Source organism: Mesoplodon mirus, assembly GCF_964341445.2.
Source record: "Mesoplodon mirus genome assembly, chromosome: 4".
Classification (NCBI taxonomy): domain Eukaryota; kingdom Metazoa; phylum Chordata; class Mammalia; order Artiodactyla; family Ziphiidae; genus Mesoplodon; species Mesoplodon mirus.
Window position 1 is genome coordinate 11,263,884 of NC_138979.1, and position 8,748 is coordinate 11,272,631.

Below are 8,748 nucleotides of genomic sequence, written 5' to 3' on the forward strand. Positions count from 1 at the left end.
TTTTTTTTTTTTTTTTTTTTTGCGGTACGCGGGCCTCTCACTGTTGTGACCTCTCCCATTGCAGAGCACAGGCTCCGGACGCACAGGCTCAGCGACCATGGCTCACGGGCCCAGCCGCTCCGCCTCATGTGGGATCCTCCGGGACCGGGGCACGAACCCGTGTCCCCTGCATCGGCAGGTGGACTCTCAACCACTGCGCCACCAGGGAAGCCCGAACCCACTATCTTTTAATTGAAATCACACACCTGGTCTCAGGGCTTAAATGAAGCTCAGGTTCTTTATGTCTCAGCACAGAGAGAATTCAGTGAGAGACAAAGGGATAGGTAAGAAGTGGATTTATTTAGAGAGATACACATCCATAGAAAGCATGCGGTTCCTCTCAAAAGGCAAGAACGGCCCTGGGAGAAGCACACTCCACAGTGTGGGCCATCTCAGAAGGCAAGAGGCCCCGAAATACGGAGTGGTTAGTTCTTACTGGCTGGGTAATTGCTCTTTTCTTTCTTTCTTTCTTTTCATAAGTTTTATTTATTTATTTATTTTTGGCTGTGTTGGGTCTTCGTTGCTGTGCACAGGCTTTCTCTAGTTGCAGTGAGCGGGGGCTACTCTTCGTTGCGGTGCACGGGCTTCTCACTGCAATGGCTTCTCTTGTTGCAGAGCATGGGCTCTAGAGCACCGGCTCAGTAGTTGTGGCACACGGGCCCAGTTGCTCTACAGCATGTGGCATCTTCCCGGACCAGGGCTCGAACCATGTCCCCTGCGTTGGCAGGTGGATTCTTAACCACTGCGCCACCAGGAAAGTCCCTGGGTAATTTCATAGGCTCACGAGTGGGAGGATTATTCCAACTATTTTGGAAAAGGGGTGAGGATTTCTAGGAATTGGGCCACCACCCACTTTTTGGCCTTTTATGGTGGGGCTTGGAACTGTAGCGGTGCCTGTGGGTATGTCATTTAGCATATGCTAATGTATTACAGTGAGTGAATAATGAGGCTCCAGGTCCACTAGAAGTTGAATCTTCTACCATCTTAGACCTCGTCGGTTCTGACCAGTTTCTGCTGTATCCCTAACAGCTTTGTCATTCTCTAAAGCTCGTGCCCTGCCCCCTTCCCTCCTGTCTCAGGCTGAGAAGTCCAGTGCCTGTAGTCTCTTTCCCAGTCTGAAGTCTTGCCCACTTGCTCCCCAGGTCACTGCCAGGAAGCAATTCTTCTTCCCCGTGGATCTGGGACCCACATCTTCTCAACACTGACAGTAAGTTCCCCACTGCTACACATAGCAAGAAAGAGCTTCACAGTCTGGTGACCACCTATTCCCCAGTATTTCTGCCATCTTTTCACAGGTGTCCTCTACACCAACCATGCCAAGGAACCACCTGCAGCTCATCATGCCTGCCACGTTCTCTCATGCTTTACTGCTTTGCCTTTGCAATCCTTTCTATGTAGGCTATCTTCCCACCCTCTCCTTCCAAGTTAAATCAGCTGTTTTTCATTCTTAAGCTTAAGCTCACTCGTCACCTCATTGAAGAAGTCTTGTTTTATGCTGCCTGCAGACACTCTGTGCTACCTGCACGGCACAGAAGTACCGTGGCACCCATTCCAGTGCGTTGGAGTGGCCTGGGTACAGGTCTCTGTTCACTGCTTGCCTCAAAGCAATCTGAATTTCATCTCTGTGTTGCGAGCTCCTGCCTGAAACATAGCGAGTGCCCAGTGTAGACTGAAGTCAGTTTTCCTCTTAGCTTCAGCCCTGTCTCTTAGCCTTCCCCTTCCCTCTGTTCTCTCCTAACCTCTCTTGCCCTCTGCACTTGAATTCTTGGCGGCACTCTCCACAGTTGAGCCATTTGGCTATTAATGTGACTACCGGGTGACCACAGGTTTGAATGAATTACAAGTTCCCTCTCCCAGCCTTCTAATTACAGAACCAGGAAGGGATCTCAGTGGTCAGTCAGTCCAACCTCCCATTTAGTGCAGGACCTGTTCTATGGATGGTCCCTCAGTCTCTGCTGAAATAACTCCTAAGTCTTTTTATAGTAAGTGAATATAATGGAAGCATCGTGGAAGATACCAGCGTGTGCGGTAAACATTACCAAGAATACATCCTGGCTTGTGGGAGCCAGTTCTCTCTGTTGGTGAGAACAGGGCAGTCCAGAACCGATAGAGGCAGAGAAAAAAAGGGACATTCTTTTTTTTTTCTGCAAAGCTTATTTTTCTTTCCGATTACAGTCCAGGTGAAAAGGATGCTTGACTACCTTAATCTTGTGGGCTGTGGCCCGTGGGCTCGTTTTGGCTGGGACTCTACAGGTGAAATGACTACAGCCTCCTGCTCAGCCTGCGAGGAGCCTTTGTTATCTCCACAGCGAATTTTGGACTCTTACAGTTTTCGAAGAAGAAAAAAAGAGGCGAGGACAGTGGCTCTTTGTGTCTCTCAAAGGCAGCCCTGTTTCCTTGGGCTGGCACTGCCCACGGACAACGTGCTGCCCTGCATGCGAGATTGCCTTACTGCCCCGACGCATGGACTGCCTGGTGCCAGCCTTCACGAGGGAGAGGAATGCTGGGTGCCCCTGCGACGCCAGCACCACTCAGAGCAGCAGGTGGACATCACCTTTTGATGACGACTGTCCATAATCCCTCCTCATCCTCTCCTTGCGTCCCTGGGAAGCAAGTTTCGGGGACGGCTTCCTGTTACCTGACCGATTCAGGATGCCTGTTGCCTAGAAGTCAACGGTGGTCTTCACCTTAGAAGTGAGTTTCTATAGATCGCTCTCACATTTCCTTTATTTAGATTCATTTTCAAAAGTTGAAAGTCAATGAACAGCTCAATCTTTGGGAATACTGATCTGTTTATTTTTAACTGAAGGATAGTTGATGTACCGTATTAGATTCAGGTGTACAACATAGTGATTCAATATTTTTATAGATTATAGTCCATTGAACGTTGTTACAGGGAATAGTTATCTGTTGACTCAATCGGAACCCTTCACTCGTTGATACGTTTCACAGGCATTTCTGAGGACCAGCTCTGTGCCACCCACTGCAGCTGGTGCTGAGGTACCAAGAGGAAACACTCCTGTCTTCAGGGAGTTTCTAGGTAATGGACAGTTCACTAGGATAAGTAACAAAGGGGCACTGTGTGCCACGGAGCCCAGAGGAAGGGTCGTGGAACACCGCCAGTGGGAGTCATGGAGGCTTCCCGATGCAGGCAGTGGCTGAGTTGTCATGTTGGAAAACAGAAGTCAGCTGGGGGCTGGCGATGAGGAAGGGCACACAGCGTTGTGAAGGCAGCGAGAAAGCACGGCACATTTAGGGAACTGAAATTAATTTAAAATAGCAGGAGGGCTTCCCTGGTGGCGCAATGGTTGAGAGTCCGCCTGCCGATGCAGGGGACATGGGTTCGTGCTCCGGTCCAGGAAGATCCCACATGCCGCGGAGCAGCTGGGCCCGTGAGCCATGGCCGCTGAGCCTGCGCGTCCGGAGCCTGTGCTCCGCAACGGGAGAGGCCGCAACAGTGAGAGGCTCCGCGTACCGCAAAAAAAAAAAAAAAAAAAAAAAGTAAAATAGCTGGAGTTAGGGGTGGCAGGAGATATTGATGAAAACAGATTTTGAAAACAAGCGTTGGGTGCCCTTGGGATTTTAGATTTTATTGTAAAGGTAACTAGGAGCTTTTGAAAGATTTTTGCTGGATGGTGACATGGTCAGGTACACCATACAGACCATGAGTCTGAACAATAAAACAGTCCCACACAGAAGACAGCACATTGCCAGGGGGCTATGCCAGCCCAAGGAACAGTGCTGCCATGAGAGACATAAATGCAAGTTTCAGAAAGCTGGAACTTGTCCTTCATCTGCACTAGACTGTGTGTTTTTGGGTTTGCTTTTATTCCTGTACCTCTAAAATCTTGCTTAGTAAAAAGTAATAGGTGCTCAATACATGTTTGTTGAATGATGAATGAATGAATGAATGAATGAATGATTCTGCCCTCTGGGAGAAGAGGGAGCAAGTGTCATCTTTCTTTCATGGGATTTCATACCAGACTTTCTGATACTTGAAGACCACCTTTTCTTTAGTCTTATATTTTCAGGTTCCACACCCTTAGATCCTTCAACTATCCTTCATGTGATGTGATTCTTTCCCGCCATCCTGATTGACCCTGTTCTCATCTGTCATTGCCCCCTGATTAAAATATGGTCCTAAGAAGTAAATGCAAATCCCCAGGTAAACTCTGGCCTCAAGAAAGGCTTTCAGGGACTCTTCGTGTGATTGCTTTTCAACTCAGTTTCACCTGGTTATTTTCACAATCACTTAACCCTGGTGACTCGGATTGTGCTTATAGTAAATTGAAATCCTGAAATCTTTCCCATACGTTCTATTTTTAAACCATACCTCCTTCTACGAGAAAAAAAATTTTTTTTAATATGTCCTCTCTTTGGGATATATGGTTTACATCGTTTAGACTCAAGTGTAGGGTTATACTTTTAACTCTTTGGAACCTCAACTTGTTTTCTTGGACCCATTGTTACAGCCTATTAAGGCCATATTAGCTACATCTTCCAGTCTGCTATCGTTTGTCTGCAAACATAATTGGAGTTCAGTCAGTGTCCTAAATCAAATCACCAGGAGAAATGTTTAACAGGCTAGATCCCTGCGGCATACCAACTAGAAACTTCCCTCAAGTCAGTGTTTTTAAGGATGAGCAAACCCCCCTTGCAAACCCATGCCAGACAGGGAGCAGAGTGAAAAATAAACCGTTACTGTCTTGAGCACCTGAGATTTTGGATTTGTTTGTAGCTAAAGCAAAAATTAGCCCATTCTAATATGTGATTTATCATACACTTATTTTCCTGTACTTTAAGCCGTGTCTATTTTTTGTTTTCATCTGTGTCTTCGTTTCTATGGTGATAAATCGGGATTATTCTTCTTACATCTCCTCACTGTTTATTGAACTGTAAGAATCCACTCTTCTGATTTTCCAGTGTTTTTTTTTTTCCTGTGAAAGAGTCATATTGCAAGAATCTTTCTTGAATGAATATCAATAGTGGGGCAGTTGGAAGTCATACTTTTTTCATTATATTTGGCCAAGAAAAAGTATACTTCCTTTTAGAGGAGCTCCACCCTTCAGCTGCAACTCATTACTGTCTACCTAAATGCACTTAACTAGCCAGAAAGCAAATGTTTCCCATTACAAATGACATTTATCAGTTAGTCTCAGGAATAGGTTTCCTTCAGAATTGATCTAGTTTGGAAATAACAGTTATGACTCACTACTGGATCTCTCAGTGCTTTCAAAGTGAAGAAAATGCAATGGATGATATGATTAACATTGACCTATTGCATCTTTTGTATGTATATATCAACCATAACATTTATTTTTCCAGTAGGACATTTTTTTGGTTACCAGTGTTCAAATGCCTTCCTGAAGAGGCCTGGTAGCCTTTCGTGTGCATTAATGCTTTACATTTTAAAGTTTTTCATATAACCTTCGTTATTATATTTTTAGAACCTATTATTTTATTTTGTGCTGTTGCTCATAAATTTAATTATATTGTTAAAAAAAATGTTAGAGCTAATATTATTCAGACTTTAAACCTGATTGAAATATAGCAAGTTCCCAGCTTTCCCAGTGGAGTTTGTTCTGAAAATTTGTAGTCTCCTTTTTGGAGCTTGGGTGATATTTCCCAAAAATAATTCTGAAATCCATCATTAGTTTCCACCCTAGCCACCCAAAGCCAATTTAAACCCTAAAGTAGTTGAAATATATATATATATATATATATATATATATATATATATATATATATATAGTCTGTGTGTGTCATCTTAGAAGTCTAATATGTAACAATGTTTGGGAAAACCAATTCTTTGGCATCAAAAAAGGCACACATTTATTTGGAGAAAATGTTTGTTCCCCTAAACTTTCTTATGAGAAAGGAAAAAAATGTCGCAGCCCTAGGAACACCTTTTTTCTCTTTCTTACAGCCATGGAAAGAATGGTCTACTGATATTATATATATATATATATATATATATATATATATATATATAATTTATTTTTTAAGAGTATGGAAGTATAGGACTCTTTCTCCCTCTTCAGGTAGTTGACGTGATCCTCCTAGAACATCTGGTATGGCCTGAGATGGATGGTAAGACAAAAAAGTCTCTGTAAATCAGATATTTCCTTCAAAATACTTGTAGTTAATTTCATACAGTAGCTTAAAAGATATAGATCCATGTAGAAGCAATATAATGCAAAATTAACTCATATGGGGTCTCACCTCCTCATTCTGACTTTCCACCATAATGTGTTGATCACTAAAAAGAATATCAATCTAATAATAACTTTTTTTTTTTTTTTTTTTTGTGGTACGCGGGCCTCTCATCGTTGTGGCCTCTCCCGTTGCGGAGCACAGGCTCCGGACGTGCAGGCTCAGCGGCCATGGCTTACGGGCCCAGCCGCTCCGCGGCACGTGGGATCTTCCCGGACCGGGGCACAAACCCGTGTCCCCTGCACCGGCAGGCGGACTCCCAACCACTGCGCCACCAGGGAAGCCCTAATAATAACTTTTTAATGAGGTAGTGCAGCTGCAAAATTCAAACTCTAACCAGTTCATCCCTCTAGTGCCATGGGGAGAATTGAGATGACTTTGAAACTCCTGATTTGGAGGTGTGGAACAAACGGTATCCGCTTATTTAGTGATAAATTGTCAGTGAGCTCTGTCCTGTCACCTTGACCCATAGATGAGCTAACTCAGTGTTGAATCATCAGGGATTTTGTTTTTAAGCCTTGTTTGCTCCATTTTGAAAGCGATAAAATGGCAGCCCATGAATAAGAGAAGGAAGTAAAGAGGAGAATCTGTGATCCAGTAAGGAATTTATACCACGATTCCACCTTTGACCATAATAATACAATACTAGAAACTCAAGAAAAAGATTTTTTTGCTCTGCTAAGAAAAAAAAAGAAGGAAATAGAGAAACAGATCCAAACAGTGTTGAATTTTTGAAATATTTTAAACAGCTATGCCCCAGACATTGAATAACATTGACAACCAAAGTTGTCCCATCACTTCTTTTTTTTTTTTTTAATGGTACACATCTTTATGCAAATGCTACCACAGAATGGACAAGTGCTATAAATCAGGGTTTTGTGGGTTTTCTGTTCGTCTGTAGTTTTTATTAGAGAAGTGGTTTTTTTTTTTAAAAACCCACATTTGTTTATTTATTTATTTTTGGCTGTGTTGAGTCTTCGTTTCTGTACGAGGGCTTTCTCTAGTTGTGGCAAGCGGGGGCCACTCTTCATCGCGGTGCGCGGGCCTCTCACTATCGCGGCCTCTCTTGTTGCGGAGCGCAGGCTCCAGACGCGCAGGCTCAGTAGTTGTGGCTCATGGGCCTAGTTGCTCCGCGGCATGTGGGATCTTCCCAGACCAGGGCTTGAACCCATGTCCCCTGCATTAGCAGGCAGATTCTCAACCACTGCAACACCAGGGAAGCCCTTCCCATCACTTCTTGAAGAGTGAAGCTAGAGGGGCTTCCCTGGTGGCACAGTGGGTGAGAGTCCGCCTGCCGATTCAGGGAACACGGGTTCGTGCCCCAGTCTGGGAAGATCCCACGTGCCGCGGAGCGGCTGGGCCCGTGAGCCATGGCCTCTGAGCCTGCGCGTCCAGAGCCTGTGCTCCGCAACGGGAGAGGCCACAACGATGAGAGGCCCGCGTACCACAAAAAAAAAAAAGTGTGAAGCTAGAGTTAACCATGAGGTTAAGTGATCTTGAAAAGATTATCTTATTGTAAAACTGCCTAGAATGCAAATGGAATTTTCTATAAGTCACCAGTATTAACTTGTTTGCTAAGTTGAATAGAAAATGCCAGGAAGTTTGAAAAATCTGGGGAAATGTGAAGCAAAATAAAGTACAGTAAAAGAAAATACACAGGTCCCTGAATTTTGAACCAGGAGGTCTTGGTTTTAATTTCTCTCCTGTACTACCTTCCTGGTCACTTGGATGACTGAGACTTAGCTTAACCCTCTGCAACTGTATCTCATTGGATTACTTGCTCTCTAAGCCTTTTCCAACTTCAATATGTCAGTGACCTCTCACTGGTCTACTCAGTCAGATAGAGGCGTTTCTAGATACTAAGGGGTGGTGACATTTGGTCATCAGTGTCTGTCTTGAGTAACAGTAGTGGCAGCAGGCACGACCGCCATTCACTGAAATTCATTCTGGGCAAGATTCTGTGCTGAATCCTTTACATGCATTATCTCAGTTAATCCTCAAAATATCGTTAGAGATATCATGTATTTTGTCCAAGTGCTCCCAGCTATAAAATGCCTAATGTGGAAAGAAGTAGTGGGTATTGATCTTTTTATCATCTGCTCATAAATTAGCTGCCATAGGAGCTTTAAATGAAAACATAAATCTCATGTCTCCCTTCTTACTGGAAATCAGATGTCTTGTGTGTGTTGGCAAAAGATTTTAGTTTTGGTCACATTTGGATCTATTCGTGGGTGTTACGTGCACTGAGTACACTCATAAAATCAAACAATGTTAGAACTCTCAGAGCTCTTACAGACTATCCAGTGATGTGCTGTCCAAAATAGGAGCCACTAGCTGTATGTGACTATTGAAAGTTTAATTTTAACTAGTTAGATCAAAAACTTCTTTTCTCATTCACCAGCTACAACTCAACAGACACATGTAGCTACCATATTGGTCAGTGCCTTTACAGAATATTTTCATCATCACAGAAATTTCGAATGGCCAGTGTGGTTC